General features: G+C 32.9%; 1 long non-coding RNA gene across 1 annotated transcript in view; it reads right to left on the bottom strand.

Moving 5' to 3' along the window:
• Positions 1 to 344: 344 nt before the first annotated feature.
• Positions 345 to 22,847, bottom strand: part of LOC126735279 (uncharacterized) — a 67,727-nt gene continuing 45,224 nt past the window's right edge. Inside the window, exon 3 of the long non-coding RNA XR_007660356.1 lies at positions 345 to 429. This is a non-coding gene — a long non-coding RNA (uncharacterized LOC126735279). The remainder of the gene's footprint in view (positions 430 to 22,847) is intronic.

Here is a 22,847-nt window from a genome sequence, read left to right on the forward strand (position 1 = left end):
GCTTTTTAAAATGCAGTTCAGAATGTCTTTTTAAAAACCCTTTTTACCACTTTTTTGCAGCAGTTGATTTCGTCATAGAAAAAGAGTGTTGCAGCCATTCCGGATAGCTAGCCGAAACGCTAGCCTCCTAAAATCTGGAGCTGTTAAACCATAAAACCGTTTCTCCATATCTAAGCAACATGTAACTAGCAGATTTTCAATTTTGTTGCCTAGCGCAGGTCTTCTTCCTAATGTCGTAGCTGTTAATACTTTTATTAGCTTGTCTAATTTTACGTAATCAACAAGGGTACTTATTGGAACTTTATATATTTTTGACGCTTATATACTTGACGCGAAATACCCCATTTGTTTGCTCCCAACAGCATTTATGACAAGCTTTATGGCTTTTGTATCCCATGTTTTATGACCCTTCTCTTGTTTTCCGTTCATCTAGAAAAAAAAGCAAAAAATCTCTTCAATCAAGGTTAGAAGCATAATAATATGATATATGAAATGTATTCTTATTTATTTAAAAAAAAAGAAAGTAAAACCCGAAAAGAAAAGAAAGTATCTATGACAGAAAATCAGTTGATTCATTTAAAAGTAGCTCTAGAAAACTGGTTCCGATTATCCGATATTACGCTACATAACCTCACTAAGTTTACCGTCTTTTTTACATTTAAAAAAAACAGTTCACACAAGAAATTTATATCTTTAGAGGTAGTCTGCAATCTACTTAATGACATGGTATCTAACAAACAATTAATTTAACCTATCTTTTCCAGAAATAACTTAAAAAATTATACTGTTAAAATCTATACCTATCGAAAATCGTTACAGTACCAAAATGACGTTTTAAAAATAATGATAGGATTATGTAATTTTTGTAGGAAATAATCTGCGTAATAGTTCTCTTGATTACTACAGAAGTTACGAGATAGCGCTGTGCACTTCCAGATTTAGGATAATGTCTGATATTAGGAGCTTATGCGGTATTAAGGTTTGTTCTCACTGCAAATTTCTTACAAGTTTGAAACTGTTTCCAAGCCATTCTTGATGCGCATGCATAAAATATTACAATCTCTGATCGATTTGAAACTGTCTGTGCGAACATCAAATACAGGTTTAGTGGAGTCCATAGAAGAGCAAGAAAAATAACCTCACTTTTTTAAGCCAATGGGAAATGGGAAAATAAATAAAACATAAACAAAAAAAATTACATTACAACCTTAAAATAGGTGTATATTATTAGTAGAGTTTAAGATTGTGTAATTAGTTGCTACTTCAGGGTTTACTCTATAATGGTCGAGAAATTCTATTTTATTAAATTGGGAGACAGTAAATCTTCTTTAAAAGTCTGTGTCGGAATCAACATAACTCGGAATCGACAAAATTCTGATCAGATTGTTCCAACGATTCAAAATCACTCATTTCCTTAATGTGTATTTTTAGACTAATCCAACAATTTAAAATACAATTTTTCGAAACGAATATCAGGGACTATACAAAACGACAAAACACAAACAATAATTTAGAGGTTATGTTTATATTCCGAAGATCGGCGTTGACTGGCTACACGACTTCTCTGACACTTTGCTTGAAATAAATCCGAAAACAAGTCTGACTATCAGATGACGATCAGAAATTTATGTAAGAACATCAAACTTTTGATTTGAAACCGATTAGAAGTTTCTGTGCGAACGCATTTTACTCTATTGCGCATGTTTATTTGTCGTAAACTCGTTTCTTACTACTGTGAGAACAAACTTTTAGGCTACTTTCCTCTCTTGCTTTACGGCACCGTCATGTTCTGCTACCAGAAGAACTGTTTTATATTCCGATAGCCAACCCCATTAACCGTAATAATATAATAACGTTATCTATATTGTTGTTAAAAAAAATACCAAATACGCATCCGCAACAAAAGGCACAGCTAACAATCACCTTTTGATGATGATTTTGCGTTTCAACAATCTGTCTTGAATTTTCAGCCAAATACGGCGATTGTAATAAGAATTGGACACCTTGTAATAACAGGCAAAGTCTTGTACAGATGTGTTCTAGGAACTCAGATAAAATTTGTTGAACTATTTCTATTTATTGCAAAAAGTTGCTGACAAAGAATAACAAAACAATCTATATCTCCCTTCAGCAATCTTCAAATATATAGTATTAAGAAGTAAACACAATTTATTCTCTTCTCCATGCATCAAAGACATCGAACCACATACCAATCATACAAGGCTAATGTATTTTTTTTTAGTTTGGTCGACCTAGTAACGTCAAAGTGTCATCAGGATTTTGAAAAATGAATTCCTGTCTATTCAGTAAATCTCAATACTGAATGTTTGTTTAGTACACTTAAGCATTAGTAGAACGTTGGTGGTATGATAGTTAAATCTCGGACTTTGCCTTATGTTTTAAAAAGGGTTTAACACGATGTTGCAGTTGGTAAATATCCCCAGTCGCTATCAACTAAAAGTAAATTAAACTAAAATTAAAGTAAATTTAAAGTTAATTCTTGAGGGTGTCTACAATTGGAAAAGTTTTAACGTTTCGTAAAGTTGTCTACTTATTGTGAACAGGTTAAAGCAAAAAAACAACCTATTAAACCCTGAATTACGGAAGGCCTGATAACATCAATATACGACTATGAAGATTGAAAAAGTTAGTAACATTAAATCCCAATGATACGTTAAGCACTATTCAATAAGACAAATTTCATTTGAAAGATACAGGAGAAATTCCAAAAACATGGAAGCTAATAAAATCTTCACGTAGTAAGATAAAAAATACACAAGAAATTACATCTATTTTAAACGAAGACAAAAAAGTTACAGGGATAGGGACAGGGAACAAAATTATAGCAAACGAATTTAATTTCTATTTTTCAAGTATGGGCATCTACTACCGTCTATTTTACCTAGTAGTAAGATTAGCAAAAAGTTTAGAAGAGGCTTTGGTACTGAGGACGCATTAATTAGGGCTACAGAATTTATCTCTAAATGTCTAAGTCAAAGGGATAAATGCTTATTCGTTTTTTAGGACACGACCAAGGCGCTTGATAATGTGGTACACCCTATCCTGCTGAGAGACTCGATGTAAAAGGTGTACTTAGCATATGATCTTATGTCATCATACTTATAAAACCGATTCCAAAAAGTAAGAATTGGCGACTTACTTAGTGACTCCTGTTTGATAGAGTACGGTGTGCCTCAAGGAACTGTACTTATAATACTAAACTATTTACTATTACGGCGGTAAAAAAAAATTCAATTACAGAATAAGCAAAATATCTAAGGGTCTAGTATGATCCCCACCTTAGATGGGATCCATACATTAGCACAAAATTTTGAAAAATGTACTACAAATTTTATCAAATAAAAGATTAGTTACCAAGACAAAATATTTGAACTAGGTATTTACAAATCACCTGTGGAGTGCGTTCTTTCATATGGTTTTATAGTCTGGGGCGCAGCGTGTCTTACAATTTTAGTACAACGAAAAACAGCTCAAAAGAAAATATTAAAAGTTATATTACACAAAACTATAAGATTCTATAGTTATTTGTTCTATAGGGAAGCTGGTGTCTACTCTTTTTTGCAATTTACTACTAAATAGAAATTAGAAAATAAATAAAATTAGGTCAGATAGGTTCACTAGACAAACTTCAAAATGTTATGCAAGGCTGTCTTCGATAGCATTGTCGACAATTCAGAGAACAATATATTACACAGCACCCAAAATTTACAATATAATTTTTTTGAATTTCAGAAAAATCAAAATTAATCTAAATATATTGTGTATGATTAGCATGCAATTATTTGGCCTTAATGAATAACATGTGTTTTCTTTTTTCCTTTTGTTGGCAATATAAAAAAATATATATGTATATGAAGCCGAAACAAAATATATAACACACACATTTCAAAAGTAACATTTTGTGTTAGATGAACCATTGATTATACTTTGACTGATGAAAATATATATTTTTGTTTTATTTGCTATTAAGCTTGGTCGTTAATGCCTTTGCCTCTGATTGTGTACACTGATTTAAAGAGAATCTTGATGGGATATTTTTTTAATTTTAATTTTTAAATTTAGCAAAGGACCAGAAAGAAATACTTGACCAAAAACACGAGTAACTCCTAAGAAAAAAATTATTAATTATTCTGGATCCCGTTTCTCATAACACTAGAAAGCCACCAAGCTACTACTTTCCCACCGAGACAAAAGGTTAAGTCAAAGGTTTTAAACATAGCGAACAATAAAATATTATTTACTCTGTCAAATGCTTTCTAGAAATCAGGATATACACTGTCGACTTAATATCTATTTTCGAAAGCACTCTGCAGAAAATAGAGTATAGAGCAGGTAAATAGAGCTGGGAAAACATCGGAGGTAAGAGACAAATTGAATAAAAAGTGGAGTGGTTTACATAGTACATATATGCATGTTCTTAAAAAGGATAATACATATACGTCGGGACCATTTGAAAGTTTCGTTTTTAATTTAGTAATATCATTAAAAACCGATTTCTAGTGTAATTATTATAGTCGCCTCCAGAAAATTTATTTTTAACAGCTTTCAAAACTCCTGCGCTTTTTAAACTCGATAAAATAGTGCATATTCTCTTAGTGACTTGCACTGAGTATGTAAAATACAAAATCAAATAAGAACACAAAGTCAAAGTCATAGACAAAGGGATGTATTAAGTGAATTAATTACACGTGATCCGCCCTATCAGGGCATGATCAAGATTTAAATCTAGAAGTAAGGAAAACACCAGAAACGTAAGCCTAATCAAATATATACAACTGAAAACAAACAGTACATCTTAAAAACAAACTGAATTATTATTACGCTTACCTATCATCAGGTTACTCTTTTCTATCATTATATTTTAAAGATGACCTTTGACGTACCTTTACGTTTAATATTTTACGACATAGTCTATTGAAAGTGCTTACCCCGAACTCCTGTATCTAATTTATAAATTTACTGTCAAAAATAACTAATTCTAAGGAAGAAAAATAAACTATGTCTGGTGGCAACTAGAATATTACTGATTTAAGAATCATGCCAAAATGATTTGAGAGTGATGCCAGAAAGTTAGAGCTGTATAAGTAATAATACTAACTTTATATGGATATGGATAAAAATGGTGATGCTTTTCATAATTATTAGTCTTTTTGGGCAGTCAAAGAGGACATGTTCAGAGGACTGGTTATCTTCTAAGATCTAAGCATTCTCTGCATATAGCATCTCTCATGCCGCCAAGATGTCTAGATGATCACTGAGTCTTCAGTGGTTTGTTACGATTTTAATTAACGAGGAAATTTTTTTTTCTAAATTAACAGTTTTTTTTTCTAATTTTTCAATACTTTTCTTTTCAAACATTTTTATTTTATTCTAAACGTAAATTTTAAATAATTTTTAAAACTGTACAAAACCTAAGAGTTTATTTAATAAATCGGCTTGCTGCTCCTGCGTGCTATTATATTTTATCATAACATCATTGTCTTTAATCTTATGTCTCATAAAATGAAATAATATGTCCACTTGCTTTAGTCTTTTATGAAGTTCAGGGTTCTTGCGTACTTGTATACCATTTTAATTGTCCGCGAATACAAATACCCGAAGGTTAGGTTAAAGTAAACATTTTGACCTCTAACCCAGGACTAAGAATGGAGTTTAGCGAGTGGATTAGGAATTACAAGCAACTCGTTTTTTTTTTATATATAGAGCGAAGAAGCCACATTGATAAGACATGGTGTTTTAATTATTCACAATCGCCATTTCTATTTGCAGGAAAATCCTTTGTTAATTGTAGTGAAATTATCATTTTTCTCGAAAACGGTGAGTTCTAGGTGTGACTAAAGTACCTAATTTACTTTAAAAGCTTCAGATTCTTAAATTATGTAGCCCAAATGACGAAGAATCGACCACCAACAACTCTGTTATGATTGAAGTGATCGCCCGATCACCCGGCCAATATGGATCTGAATAACCTATAATTAATTTCTCACAATTAATAATCATGATGAAAATGACGTTTCATAGGTGCCTTTCATTGTTTACAATTCAACAACCCATATTTATTAAGAACATTGTCAAATATCTTTGTCTAATTTTTAATGAATATACTTTTAGATAAACTTTGTATTATACTCATTCCCCTAAAAACTGCTTAATCCTACCCAAATTATTCTTATTCAAATTCCTATTCAAAGTTGTTATTATATTTTCAACTTCGTTTTTATCTGTTCCTGCAAGAAGTAGGTTATCCACGTAAATTAAAATATACTCGTACAATTTATTATTATCGATTACTTTAACATATTATCTACAATAATCATATTCATTAATTTATGAAATTTATCATTCCAATTTTTCAGTGAGTAAAAGCCTCACCGAAAAAATAAAAATTAAGAACGTATAAGAGTTTTTTCAACTTGCAAACTCTACCTTCTATATCCTCAAACTCTTTTGGAAGCTTAAAAAACATCAAATTTATACATCTAACTGATGTATGTACCTCTAAATAAAAATTTTGCAACATGGTAAGAGTTGCTTTTACCAATGTTCTATTTTTTCGTTACGCCCTTCCATTTTGTTGCTGAGCTGATGGCTGTTGCACTACTGATCTTTGATGTTTAATTCCTCTGGTTTCCAAGACATCTTTCAATTCTTTGTTTACAAATTCAGGCCCATTATCCGATCTTCATGTTGTAGTTTGTTTCTCTTTCGGCTTAGGATATAATATTTTGTAGCTTTTTCTCAATCTATATCGCCAGTTTCTATAATCATCCTTCAATTAAAGAAAAAACTTTGCTCCCTCAAGAAATTCCTCCTTCATGGGATCACAAACATCAATATGAACTAGCTCCAATGGATTTACAGCCCTACTGGATTAATTTTATGAAACGGTAAAAGTATGTACTGCTTCCCAGTTAAGCATTGCTCACATACAAATTTTCATCAATAAAGTCAACATTATTTTTCTTTAAAAACTGTTTTACATACTCCAGATTTTGGCGTCCTTACTTATCTACAATTCCAACTACTCAAAGTTTCTATTATTTTAGTAGTGTAACATTTAGACATTCAAACTACTAACATCAAAGCTTTTTATATCAATTGCTTATTTCATCACTTAATATAGGGTAATTTTTAAACAGAAATAGGTGGTTATTTTATTGGGGGCCTATACCTTTTCTCAGAATCTACAGGATGTGCAAAAAAAAAATTCTTACAGAAGTGTTTTTGTTTTAAGCGAATTTTTAAATTATTTGAGTTTCATCAATACAGGGTGTTCAAAAAGTGCCGCACCGACTTTATCACCAGAATTTTAAATGGGACACCCTGTATATTTTTAGGTTCCTTGGCGAAATAAAGGTAACTTTTATAAGAACTACCTATCCGAATTTTGTGTAGTTTAGACAGAAATTAAGGTTTTGTATTTTTTTTTTAGCAAATTTATGTCCTCGGCATACAGTGTTTTGTAATGCTGGTAATTAAGACTTTTTAATAAAGTTCCTTCCACGACTTCAGAAGACTATTTCCTATTTATCGACGGTGTCCGGGTATTTTAAATTCATACAGGTAATAAGATATAATTTTAAATTTTCAATTAACAGTATTTCAGTTTTTTTTAATCAAATACCCTGTATTTTATATAGTATTTTTAAAAAGAGCAAAAAAAGCTATTCATTGATATATATATTATGTCCTATACCAAAATCTAATAGTATAGAAAATATTTAGAAATTTATTGCAATGTAATTAGATTTTATACCTGTATGAATTTCTATGTCTTTTAGAATGTGTTGTTTATTTTATGATATATTAATTGAATATCGGATAGGAAAATTTCTTCAATGATCGTTTCTTTGAATAAATTTTTTCTGTGGATCTCTTATGTGGTTTTTCTATTTAGCTTTGAAGCTTTGTGATAATAAACACCCCATATATGAATAATGAATAAATAAAGGTATAACAGAAAAGCATTTCTAAGATTTACTTTAAACATCTCCATAGTAAAATTACTCTAGACAACGAAGCATTAAAGCAATATAATTAACGATCGAAGGAACTTACCTGTGTGAAGTTCGACCGTAGTTATATGTTGAGAGATTCGTTAGAAGAGATTACTCACTCCTACCTCCTCAAGACTTTTTTGCCGTTAGACATTGCTTTTCTTTAGTTTTCCGCTACAACTTTAAACTGTTATGAGGTTATGGTCAGATGTCGCTCAAGTACACATGTGCAATGCAGTAACAGACCAGACCAGGGACGGATTTAACTTCTTTAAACGTGTGCTGCAGAGAGTATCTCAAGGCGATTCGACATCGTAAAAGTAATCTCTTCAAACGAATCTCTCAGCATATAATTACGATCGATTTTCACACAGATAAGTTCCTTTGATCGAAATATACTGGGGAAATAAAAGAAGGCATCTGGTCGTTTTTACGTCAAAATGACAACTGACAACTCACACTAAGAACAGTTCTATCAACCTAAAATAACTTGAGAATTTTCGTTGCACTTATAATATTATAATAATTTTGTATATAATATAATATTATTAAAATTTCGTTGCACCTCATTTGCAACAATTATAATATTAATTTTAATTATGTCAACCTGCATATCAAGTATTTTATAGTATTAGGATTATTTGAGAATCAAGTCAGAAAGTTACAGCTATATAAATAATACTAATACTATAATTATATATGGGTATAGATAACAATGGTGGTGGTTTTGATAATTGATTTTTTTTTGTATTACAAGTCCTGGGCACTCAAAGAGGATATGTTCAGTTGACTGGTCATCTTCTAAACATTCTGCAGTCCTAGTGTGTTACGATTTAAATATTTTTCCTTCATTGTGTATTCATTCTGAGGTTATCCATCTTGAAATTAGCACTGATTTATTTTCGTACACTGTCCTTGGTTCGTTCTGGTCTGGTCTTTTGAGTCTGCTGCTGGACGCCCCTTTGGCGAGTGTACCTGCCTTTTCGTTCTGTCTATTGCCACTATGTTCTTTTGACCACACTTTACCCAAAGCACTACATATACCTGTTTATAAGTTTGAATATTAATTTCATTTAAAAAGACATTAAACATTATCTTAAAATACGTTCACACGGGATACGGTAGCGTCCCAACAAATATTCCAACTCATTCCCCCTAAACAATAACCCAATATGTCGACGAGAGAGCGCGAAAATCGACGAAGCACGACGGGTCCACGTGCGCGACGCAACACCGACGCCACGTGCCGACGCCCCCTTGCCCGCAAATTGCGCCCATACGCGCTGAGAATGGACTTTGCCGGCTGCTGGTTTCCATGGGTTCGGTCACATTCTAGGTTTTTGTTATTGATAGTTTCTTTTCAGTTCATTATCCGGCCGCGTGGCCGAGCGACGACGGCCGATTGTCAAATTAGACACGAGGGAAATGGCGGGATGACTTTCCTCGGTGCGACAAGTGACCAAACAAAAGTTGATTGCCCGATTGTTTTCGGGTTTTTGGGATTTTAAAATTTGTTATGGGAAGATGTCATTTTAATGTTAAATATTCATATACTTAAGCCGGGGCCAGACTATTTAACAAACCATGTTAAATAACAAAGTTATATAACTTGTTGGAGAAATTCAAGTAAAAAAGTTATATAACCTTAGAACATTGAATGCCTAGAATAAGCCTAGCTTCAAACCATAGGCGAGGTTGTTTGAGTTCACCATCTCTCAGAGAGTGATGTCAAATCGACTTTCCAATTCTTAATTCAATGTATAATTTTCTTAATCCACTACATATTTTTTTAATGTGTTGTAATTTGTAACAGATAAAAAATGCACTCTTCAAAAGTTTCTTTTATTTGCTGACTAATAATATATACTTTGAGAGTAGTTAATCAACAAATTTTTCAGAATTATAAAAGATTCTTGACAAGAAAGTGAATGAAAAAAAAGCAACTTGGCAATGTAGAATACCCCTATGTTTAAAATGCACGTATCCAATGTTGCCACTTTGCGATGTTTTTCTAGATATTTTTTCATATCTGTAAAGCTAGCACCCGATCGATATCCAGCAACCAAAAATCTAGAACGCAGCATGTTATTTGCCAGCAACCTATGTATAGTCCGCACCCGCTGTTGTTTAATCGATATAATGTCCTAATCTCCTGAAATTTCCAAGGAATTTTAATAATTTTTTGTTCAGATATGAACAATCAATAACTAAATCGATTTATAGTGGTTATAAACCTCTACAAATTAAAGTTTTTTGGTAAAAAAATATTGAATTGTGAGATGTTAAAAAATATAAAGGGCCGTGTAACTTCTAACGGCTATAAGGAAAAGTTTTATCCATATCCTTTAGCAGTTATAGCCGTTTATAACATCTAACTCAATAATTTTTAATCAAAAAATTTTCGTTTGTAGAGGTTTACAAACATCTCAAATCCGTTTAGATATTTATTATACCGGGTGGTGCGTCGCCGAGCGGAACATAGGAAAACCCATGTAAATTTTAAGGGGGTCATTATTGGTTATTATTGGCTTCCCCGTACATTTTATAGAAAAAATGTAAGATAACTTTTTGAAGAGACCAATCTGGCAAACTCTTGTGCAAAGTTTCAAAAAATTTTAATAAGCGAATCTTGAATTATTCAATTAAATGTAATTGCAAAATTACCAAATTTTCGGTAAAACCAGACACCAGCCAGCAGCAAACAATTTGTTATAAGGCTTTGTCAAATCTGACGTACAGCCGAATACAAGCAATGTTTTTTTTGAATTTTACACATTTAATTGAATAATTCAAGATTCGCTTATTAAAATTTTTTGAAACTTTGCACGAGGGTTTGCCAGATTGGTTTCTTCAAAAAGTTATCTTAAATTTTTTCTGTAAAATGTACAGGGAAGCCAATAATTGACCCCCTTAAAATTTACATGGGATTTCCTATGTTCCACTCGGCGACGCTCCACCCGGTATAGTACCGAAAAAAGTTTAATTCAAATTGTTTGGAAGTTAACCTTTTAATTAATTTTTACAAAAAAACCTTAGTTTGTCGCGGTTTATACCCACTATAAACCGATTTAATTATCCATTTTTAATATCCAGACAAACAATTATTAAAACTCCCTTGGAATTCCAGGAGATACGGGCATTATATTGGTTAAATAATAATGAGCGCCGACTATAAATATGTTGCTGGCAAACGACATAATTATGGTGCGTTCTTGATTTTGGTTGCTGGATATCGACAAGACACTACCGTCATTTTTGCACACATTAATTTTGCGGCATTTAGGATTCGATTAAGCAATAAATTTGCTAGATTATAATAATATATTTAATTACACATTTTTATTAATATTTTGGTATCCAATACTTAATAGATACCTTACAAATATGCCGTCTTTTAGAAAATTATAACCTACAAGGATGACACCATTGACACCTAACTCGCCTGTGAAAGGACCGATTTGAATTTTCTTTTTTCCAATATCCTATGTGACCCACTTCAGACTTATTTATCATTTTTCAGCAAAAAGGGAGTTTTTAGTCTTAATATTAATTTAAAAAACGCACTGAAACCACTTTCATCGTTTTAATACATAACGGTTAACTGTAGGCAATGTGCACCATCCAAAAGTAAACCACGAACGCAGTTGCCAAATACCTTTATCGCGAGAATATTTCTGGGCAAAATCTACAGCATTGCCGCTGTGTGTGGAAATTTGGTGATTTAAAGAATCCAAATTAAAAATATTAATTATTATTAGTGTTTAGTGTAAATATAGTACAAAATAGTTTTCCTTATTAAACGAGTTTCACTCTTTCTTTTGCTTTATAATAAAGAATGCAACTCAGTTTCTGCTAATTATAATAATTTATTATGTCACTGCTTTATTATGAAACTAAGCATGTTTATCAACAAAATATCCCCTCTGCCCCCTATGTAGATGTTGCGCTCAATCCAAAACAGCCAATGTTTATTCTAGTGTATTCAATGTTCTAAGTATGTAACGCAATGTTATATAAAAATTTCCTTGCTACTTGCTATGAATCTCAACGTAACCGCAAATCTTTCTTTTACTGGTATTGCATCTAGAAATGTATCTTTTTTGCCTATTTTATGGTCAATTTGAATTATAAGGTATTCGAAGTTAGAACTTGTAATCCTTAGGAAGTTTAAAAAAAAAAAAGTGCAGAACTAAAAACAAGAATGAAGTGAACTTTTCTAGTGGATGTTGAAAAACGGGAGGAATGGCCATAATGGTTTTTTTTAAAGAGAAATATGAACATGAGTGAGAATGAATTTATCCAAATCTTTCTGAATTTGTCCTGATTTATTCTACTTGCAATTCAATTACTAAAAAAGTTTAGAAAATTCAATATACTTACTTTAATTTTCTTCCTTAAACCGTCGATGAGTGTTTGCAGACTTCTGGAACAATATTCGAAATACTTTGTTCAAAAAAATTGAATAAGTAGCTTAATCTTTGGTAGGAATCTCCACTTGCTAAGAACCTCAATGTATTCGCCAATATTTATTACTGGTTATAAATCTCAAAATGTCGTCTCTTTTTTGCTTATTTTATGACCAATTTGATTTATAAAAAATCAACACTATTATCTTTAGAAAGTCTTTAAAACTACCATCATATTTATAATCTCCTGTCAATGGCTGCTGCCAAAATTACATTATCTACGTTTGAGGACATTTTAAATACTATTGCTGCCACGCAGTAAAATGTACACACATTTTGTTTAGATTTAATTTGTTACATAGTCTGGATGTCTCTGCTATTTTATAACAAGTTATAAAACATAGTTGTAAAAAAAAATTTTGTATAACTTTGTTATATAGCATATTTTGTTTCAGAATATAGACCCGGCTTAAGAGGGTCTATTCTTCCGACCTTCGCTTTCTCTATATTATAATGTGCATTTATTTCAAAATTAAGTCTCCGCTTCAATAAAACTGAGATAATTATGTAACTAAAGTTGATCTTTTCAATAAATATAAAAAACTCAGCCTTTACCCATCTTCTCACCGGAACATATTAGAGATTTCGTATTCAAGATAATATCGCTGGAATGCTAAAGCTTCCTTGATCTAGAGAATTTTATATTCACTTTATTCAACTTATCCGGCCAAACCTGATTAAGTGTCTTCGGTCCCAAACGGAGCCTTTACCTTCCTTTGTTTAAATAATATTTAAGTTCGAACTTCTCCCTTCGTGCGTCAAATTTATCCTTTTATTTTTCTTCTGTATCTGGAATAATGTTAGATTTCAATGCACTTACGAAGTCATTCATTACAAAGTTAAGTGATTTGACGAATGTGATAACCTTGTCGAAGACGGTGCTTTTGGTTTCTTTAAGGCAGTGTTACTCAAACTTTTTTCGTGACGGAACCTTTTTAAAAAACTAAATTTTTAACGGAACTCTAAACTCTAAACTAAAAGCAAAAGCATTTATATGTGAATTGTTTATTAATAATCATACAAAAAAAGATAGTACCTATACATATAAAAAAAGATACAGTAAGTAGTCAGTTAGTAAGCAAATGATAACCCTAAGTTCATTTAATGCGAGGCATGAAATTGTTTTTTATTCCTCATCAACTGGGTAATGTCAGGCTTGATAGAAGAAAGTTGAATTCTCTTGTCTGGTTCGGCATCCAGTCTATTGCGGTATTTTGTTTTTGTAGCTGCATATGCTGAAAATCCCGTTTCACACAAATACGTTGTTGGGAACGGCAGAAGAACATTCAAATCTTCTGTGGCAACTTGTGGATATTCATCACGAACCCTGCACCAAAAATCATTTAGTGAAATTGTTTTGAACAATGATTCCATGCTTGTATCCGATGTCATTTCTAGAAATGATTTATAGATCTGATGAAAACTGTTGTCTGTTTTCCTTGTAGTGACAGGTTTAATTCGTAAAGTTTTCCAAACTTCCTTCCTGAAAATGCTAGTCTAAATAACAAACTTTTATCGGACAAACGGTCTTTTATAAATTAAAAGGAACATCTGTAAGGAAAAGCTTCTAATTCTGTTCTTAGTTCAAAAAGCCTTGTCAAAGTTTTACCCCGAGACAACCATCTCACTTCAGTATCGAGCAACAGTGTTTTATGATCGCTACCATAATCTTCACATAATATTGAGAACAATCGGGATTGTAGTGGACGTGACTTCACAAAATTAATTATTTTTACTGACTCATCAAGAAACAATTTTAGATTTGGTGGCATTTTCTTAACCGCGAGTGATTGTCTATGCAAGATGCAGTGGCTGGAACTACAATTTGGCGTTTTCATTTTTATTTGTGATATTCTTCCTGCTGTTCTACCTGTCATTGCCTTGGCTCCATCGGTACAAATATCAATGCAATCATTCCAATCGAGTTGGTTTTCTTCAAAAAATATGTTAATCGTGTTAAAAATTTCTTCTTCGGCTGTGTTAGTAGGCAGCGATGAGCACATAAGCAAGTCTTCTTCGAGTGAATGTTTATATGGATATCGCACAGTTACTAGCACGATGGCCAGTCCAGCAACATCGGTCGACTCATCCATTTGCAAAACGAATTTGTTATTTTGAAGCCGTGAAACCAGTTCTTGTTTTATGTTTGCTGCGATATCCCCAATTCGGCGCGTAACTGTTTCGTTCGAAATCAGCACTGTAGAAAGATGCTTTACAGATTTTTCGTCGAGCATACATTTTGTTATGTCTACCACACATGATTTTATTAGCTTTTCAGCGATAGTGTGCGCTTCTCCTGCTTGGTTAATGCGGTAACTAACTAAATACGATGCCTCCGTGGCATTTTCATTCACAGTCTAAGTCGCATACGTCATAGTTTTTTGGCTTCTTATGAATGGTCCTTTTTGACGTAGACGAAAATCTTTACTTTTGTTTTTGAAGTCGGGATGTACAGTTTCTAAATGTCGGCGCATCTTAGCAGGTACCATCGAACTATTAGGAAGGAGTTTGCTGCACAACATACAAAGAGGTGAGTCGATGGAATCAACAAATCCGAGAATAATGTATGATTCGTCATACTTTCGTTTTTTCACCTTAAGTGTATCATTAGATGTTTTACTACTTGAACTTGAAACCATAAAACTAGAACTTGACGCCGTCATATCATCTTGATTTGAATTTGACGCATCATCCAAGCGTACATTTTGTGCAACAACTTTAAGCCAGCGCTCCATTCTTCTTTAACACTAATTTGATTTGGTCAATTTTATGACAAATAGTATCTCTTGACTCACGAAATACAAGATTTTACAACCACTACGAACAACAACAAGACAAGCGAACATAAAATACTAAGCGCGGTGTGTATTGTGCTTGATTAATAAATTCTCCACGCCAAACAATCCTCCTTTATATTATACCAGCAACCATCGAATCATCTCGAATTCCTCAGAAACTTCGGAGAGCCAGGCGATTTTCTCCGAAGTATGCGTCGAAGTATGCGCCAAACCGAGGTTATTCGATTGCTTATAGTCCGGGGGCGAATGGTGGCGTACGAGTAACGCTGTAACATTTCGATGTAATAGGTCGGGCATTTACTTAATAATACATGTATTAAATTTTCGTATACCTACATATGTACCAGTAACACCTATAAGTAGGCGTGTCGTTTTGCTTGTTTATTTTTATCTTAGGTAACTTTATTCCTATAGGGTCCACTTTAATACATGAATTCATTTATTATGACTGCTGGCGGAGCCCTACCGGCGGTTTCGCGGAGCACACTTTGAGTAACGCTGCTTTAAGGCATGGATAATCATAATTATCATTATAATAATAATCTTTATTCATGCCAAGAATTTAAACAAAATTTTATACACGGGAAAAAAGATAAAGTCAAAATAGACTAAAATATATAAATCGATTATACTAAAAAAAAGAATACAACATACTTCTACACTACAAAGCACAGTTCAATCTTTAAAAAACATGTTTTAAACATTCCTCAAATGAATAAAATGAATTTGCTAATAAAATTTTCGTACTTAAAAGGGTAGTTCAATAGGAGCACAAGATTTCAGTATTCAATAAAACATGGTTTTCTGTGGCAAAGTATTGAACTATTTATTGATTTAGAAAATATGCATTTCGGAATTATGTATGGAATAAAATATCTCGTAAATGGCCGCCACGGCTTTGCTGGCATATGCGTACCGTTTTGACGAAATTTTCAATAACGTTATGGTATACATGTGGTGAAATTTCATTGATACAGTATCTAATTTCGGCTTCCATTGCTTCAATGATTGCAGGCTTCACGGGCGGTATGACATGTGGCACCGTTCTGCTCAAATCACATGTCGTCAAGATCAATAGCTTTCAAATGAGGCACAAGAAACTGTGTTATCATAGCACGATCATCCATTTTCTGTTCATCATTAACCGTTACTGTATTAACTTTTTCGTTTCAAAGAAAACGGTTCAATTATTTCTCCAGACCATAATGCACAGCACACAGTGATACATTGTGGGTGAGTTGGTTTCTGATGAATCATTGGTGGACTTTCTAAGCCCCAAATGCAACAGTTTTGCCTATCAACGAAGCCATCGAGGTAAAAATGGGCCTCATTACTGAAAATGATTTCGTTTGCAAAATCAGCAGGTTGCTCAAGTATCCAATTGGTGAATTATCTTCGCATGGTTTGTTGACAGAAGTTATTCAGTCAGTTGAATTTTGAAGGACATTGTAATGCTTTAGTGAGAATTCTCCCAGAAGTGACTGTTAAAATGTTTTATTGCTGTGCCCTATGACGAACTGACGTCTCTGGTCTTTGTGTCACACTATCGCGAACTGCCGTGATGTTTTGTTCTAAATGACATTTACGAGCTTGTATCGTGTGTTTCACATCGCTAACCAAACCAGTACTTTCGAATTTTCAACCGAACATTGGATGCACTTTACGAACAGTGGCAATTAAACTTTCACCATTTTGATAAAAAAATTTGACAATCAGGACAATAGTTTTGTTTACTAATAATAATTCCATGTTTACTAATTCCCATCTGTCAACTTTCAATCTGTCACACTATAATCATGTGACATTATGATTGTCAAATAAAGCGCGCAATTCAAATCTTGCGTTCTTATTAAAACACCCTTTATATTTTACAAATTATTAAGAGGTGGACGTTTTATTTTAGAAGAAAGAACATTAAAAAATTTAACCCTCTAAAAGCTCAATCCATCCTGGTACTTCCTCAGTCGGCAGTAGAGAGTTCTCAAGTCTGTTTTATGTCGAGTATTATAGCTATGTAGAATTGGTAAGCCGTAAATGACTGAGCATTATGTTTAATATAAAGAAGGATTTCCAAACTGTACCCAGGGTGAGGATGCCAAGCTGTTTAAATATTGTTTTATAGTCCTTCCTAAGTGAGGCCTGCCAGTACACTTATCAGCCTTCTTTGAAAAACAAACACACGTTTGGCATCAGATGCCTGTCCCCAGGGCAGAATACTATTAGGTCATGTAAGTGCGAAAAACACCAAAGTAGGTAGTTCTCAGAGCTGACCCAGACATCCTATCACTGAGCCCTCTTAGCAGATACACATTTTTATTAAGCCTAGCAATCAGCTGATCGATGTGATAATCCCAATGTAAACGTTGGTCTAGAGTGACCCCAAAGAATTTAGCAGTATTAGCGGATTCTACCTGCCCAAGGTTACTCATTGAGAATACGATCTTTTACGAGGGTCTTATCAGCATTCAACCGAAGACGACTGGTGGCAAACCACCCCTCTATTCTCCTTTGCACCGTCAGGAAACCTTCAAAAGAAGCATAAAAAGTGGTAAGGAAGACAAGAGCGAAAGGTCACTATGGTCATCAGCTAAGAAGATAAATTTTACATTATGACTGGTGGTAGATCATTAGCGTATATTAAGAATAGTATAGGCTCCAAAATTAAACCCTGAGACATACCCATTGTTAAACCTCCTTTTGCTGACGCCACCCGAGCGAACCTCAAAGAGTGGCATTTGGATAAATAGGATTTCATGAGTTATGTTAATTGCTTCTTTGATTGTCTTGCTATATTTCTTATTATACTAAGTACAGACATGTTGACAATAAGCATCCCTATATTGTCTATTCACCAGCTCTAGAGTAAGCTGATTACACATCTGTTTTGTGATAGTTTGAGCAGGTATCCTCCAAAATATTTAGATTTAAGATTCCCATAAATGAGCCTCGTAAAAAATTCTGGTTTTGTAGATTTAACGTTATCGAGTCCAGACTTATTGATATTATTGTAATTAATCTTTTTTTCTTCATTTTGGAACGGAGAGCTTATCCATCAAAGGAGAGGCTATTTCAAAGGTCAGACTTTAGAGGATGAACAACATTATGCCTAATCACAAGAGAATAGAGCTTGATTGATTTGCGCGACTGATTATGTGCCTCAGAGTCAAGTGTAAGACTTATAAAGCAAATAGAATCTCGAATTCAAATAGGATCCCGAAATCTTGCATGGTTTTCAGAATGCCATTTTTTTAAATCTGCAGGCGATTATTTTTGCTGTAGTTATGATCTAGTTAATTTCCACCATATTCTTGGACAACGTTGCAAGAAGGCTTCTGTGACAATTTATAGTATGCTAATGTAATTGGTCTGATAATGTATCCAGTACTTATTGTTTTGATTTGCATTTTTTAAGTGATCTTGTTTCTAAATGAGTACAAAGTTCTATTTTAATAAGACTTGCCATGGAATCTAGGGCTTATATGAGAGTGTAAAGTGTCGTCTTAAGTTCGAGTCTATTCTAGTTTTAGACTCATTAATATATTAAAATCCCAAACTAACTTGCTATCAATAGTCACTTTAAGGTATTTAACCAATACCTTATGTTAAGATCTACTGATATTTTTTCATTAACGATAATTCTTTCAACGATTTACTAAGAGACCCTCGGGTCCTTTAGTAAAAAAGAGTACTTATTTTCATGATGACTACATCATCTACATAAATAACTAGGTAATGGCACTTGAGCATTACAGAAAGCAGTGAAGAGTTGCATAACCATCTCAGAAATGATCATGCCAGGCCTATACTTATAACTTTACTTTACATCCAATACAAATACCTTTCGGTTATGATACCGATAACCGACGAATATTCTGATCATTCGCTGCAAAACATTCCTCTTCTCAAGTGAAGTTTTATTTTTGGCGAGTAGTTTCATTAATTTACGAGTTTATCTAAAGGTAGACTCTCTTTTGTCTAGCATTCTTTCTAATACAGACAATATTCTTGATATAAGGTGGTGAACCAAGCCAGTAAGTTCGTGAAGAATAGTATATGTATTGACGGTATTTAAATGTTTCCTTCAATTCACATACAACAGTATTCTTCTAAAACTCTATCTATATATTCAACTTTTTGTATAAGAGTGACCTTTTATTACAGGCTAATATAATATGCAGCCTAATCTGTCGACTCATCTGCCTTTAGCTGAAAGCATCTGATACTATATTCGGAGCTTGAAATTTGGTTGGAGAAAATGAAACTGCCATATAAAATTTCCTTTATATCTACCATTGTTATCAATTAGTCTCCATAGATTCAATCGATATAAAAGCATTAAATTTGTTACAAAGTCCACCAATAAATTCCTTAGATTCACAATTAGTGCTTTCAGTTGCTGTTTACGAATATCATGTATATCATGTATCTTTGTACCTATTAAAATAGTTCCCAGATGGAGTCTTTCGTTGTACACAAAACTGTTATGATTGAATGATCATTACTTTAGATAGAAATGTTAGAAATGTAAAAAAAACACTAGGTGAAAGAAATATTTTTATCCTTACAGATTTTCTAGCTCCTGGAATATTAAAAAAAAATTTTGTCATTGAACTTCAATTACATAAAAAGTGCCTGCGTTTTTTTTACACTTTAAAATTATTATCTTCGTCAAAATCAATGGAAAAAAGATTATTGATCAAACTCAAAAAATATATCTTCCTGTACTTACCATAAAATATCTTTAAATTTTCTTGTACACTTTCTTCTTCAAAGATTTTTTATATTATTTTTGAAATAAGGAGAAAAACTTTGTGTTTGGGAAGAATATGTCTCGTAAGTAAACTCCTGGACAAAATTATCGCACCACTAATTATTTTGTCAAGAAAATTTAAATAAAAATAAATATCAGTTAAAACAGTTATATCTTTTCTCGTATAAAAAGCAGAACTGGACAAAAACTATGTTTATGCTTTATCATGGAACATGCTGCTCGTAAGGAGTGAGAATACATCCGCAGGAAAGTTTTCATAATTTGATACGAGGAATGCTGCGAAGACTTCAAGCGGTCATTGCAGCTAGAGGTGGCAATAAACGTTATTAAGAATTCATTATGGGTCTATTGTTTTATTTTTGTATCAAAATTGAAGTTAGTGAAAATCGATGCTTTTCCTTGTATTGAATTTAGTTACTTAAATCTCGTTTTGTTAAATAGAATATAATTGTTTTTATTAATTAATAATGCATAGTTAACAATGCTTATAAGTTTGCTTATTTTTTTATCTTTATTAAAAAAAAATCTCTAAAAATCAAGTGATGCGATAATTTTGTCCAGGAGTTTATTTCAGTATATTCAAAATTTCGGGTGTAAATATCGCACCTTCAAATAATCATTAAAATTATTCCCATTACCATAAAATTACAAGAAACAAGTAGAGCACAGTCATAAACTTTATGTACTTTCTTGTGCACATTTATAGAAATTTACGATAATGCGTCTACGGGTAAATGGAAACCCGTACTTAGTCTGTCACTTTATGCTCCACTTGAGTTTTGTCGCACCCGTGTTATAGAAATAAAACTTTTATGTTAAAATCGTGAAGTCTATAATAAAATTTACATTAGATACGGACCTTTGAAGTTTTATATTAAAACCTCTGCACTTTATCGAGGATTTCGAAATATCAGTTTTTACGTGAAATCGGATGAAATATTCTGATATTCTGGATATGTGAATGTGAAATATGCGGCACAAATTAGTAATGTGGACAATTCTTAGCATAAAATAATGAAAAACAATGTAAAGGTCTTGATATTATACAGCAAAAGTATCGAAATTGCAGAGATAACACGTCCGTGTAAACAGCCTTCATTGATTTACCCTGCACCTATATGGAAGCATTTTTTTGTGTGATTTTTAAATAATAAATTATATTTTAACTTGACCACACACTAATCTCGTCGTTCACACTACGATTAGGTATCAGGCTATCCATTTTGACTTTCGCACCTGGGTTAGTTATTTGTGCTTTGAAAATAAACTTTAATATTTTTTATTGAATTTGAAGGCTTCCAGAGGTCTTATACAGATTAAAGAAAAAATTAATAATTATATACTAACTGTAAATAACTTGTAGGGTAATCAACGAGAAGTAATAGTTAATAAATAAAAAATAAAATATATCCCTTAGATGCCTTTCACACCTTCCAGTCAATTTAGATTTTACAGGACTATTCAATAAATACCAGCAATCAAAATTACATAAGCGAAATAAAAAAGCGGTTACTACACGAAGTTCTTGTCTACGACTTCTTTGACTAAGATATTATAAATAATTTTCAGAAGTTAACTTTAACTTTAACCATCAACATACAACAAATAACAAAACATCATACTCTTAGCAATAAAATGTCAGTTTTATAAACGTCCCATTTCTTCTTCATTGTCTTTGACGCGTTATTAGGGCGATGTGCTACTGTCAAAACATGAATTTTTCGTGATTTTATTTTGGCTTGGCTTGGCCATAGATATACTTGTAGAAAGAAAACCTCTACAAGCTAAAGAACTATAAAAAATGGCGGCATTTTTTACGACATATCACATGCTCGACAGTCCGGTAGTCCCGAGGAGATAATTTCTATCCGCCATTTATAGATGACGGTAAAAATGTCAAGGAATAGAAACTCTTTCAGTGCTAGATTGTATTTAAAATTATTCACAGAACTTCTAGGGATTGTTCAGTGCAACAGTAGAATCCATTTGAGTATAGGAACCCATATCCGGAAATGTGTCACTATGCCACTACGGCCCTAAGACGCGTTTAAATTTAGAATAAATATTAATTACCTAACTAGGATCTGATGCATTTATTTTTACCTTTTGTATATGATACCATTACAACAATTGTTCACAATGTCTTCCTCCAACCTCAATACACCGATTTTAACACCGCACATGATTTCGGCGGACTACACTAAAAATTTGATCCTCGTTTTGAATGATTTCAAATGCTGCTGTTATTCGTCCAAATAAGTCTAGCTCTGATTCTACTGGAGTTTCGTAGACTAAAGACTTTACATGTCCCCACAAGAAAAATCGAGCGACGTTAAATTGGGTGACCTAGGAGGCCAAGAAACTGCTCCACCTCTGGCAATCCAACGGTGCCCAAACCGCTGAGCCAAATACTCGCGTACTTGTACAGCAAAGTGAGCCGGCGCTCCATCATGCTGAAACCACATTTGCTGTCTAACGTTTAGTGGGCTGTTTATTTTCAAGGAGTTCTGGGAGAACTTCCTCCAAGAAACGCAGATAAATAGCTCCTGTTAACCATTCCGGTAGAAGGTATGGCCCAATTAAATATTCATCAGCAATGCCTGCCCATACGTTGACAGACCAACTATTCTGATGTTTTCTTGGAAAAATTGCATAAGGATTTTCTTCGTCCCAAACATTATTCTATTAACTATCCTATTTCTACTATTAAAAATACCGTCTCTTGTGAAAGAGGCTTCATCGGTCCATAAAACATATCGTAAAACATTTGGTTGTGCAATGATGTGATCCAAAA

This window comes from Anthonomus grandis, chromosome 4 (assembly GCF_022605725.1).
Source record: "Anthonomus grandis grandis chromosome 4, icAntGran1.3, whole genome shotgun sequence".
NCBI lineage: Eukaryota > Metazoa > Arthropoda > Insecta > Coleoptera > Curculionidae > Anthonomus > Anthonomus grandis.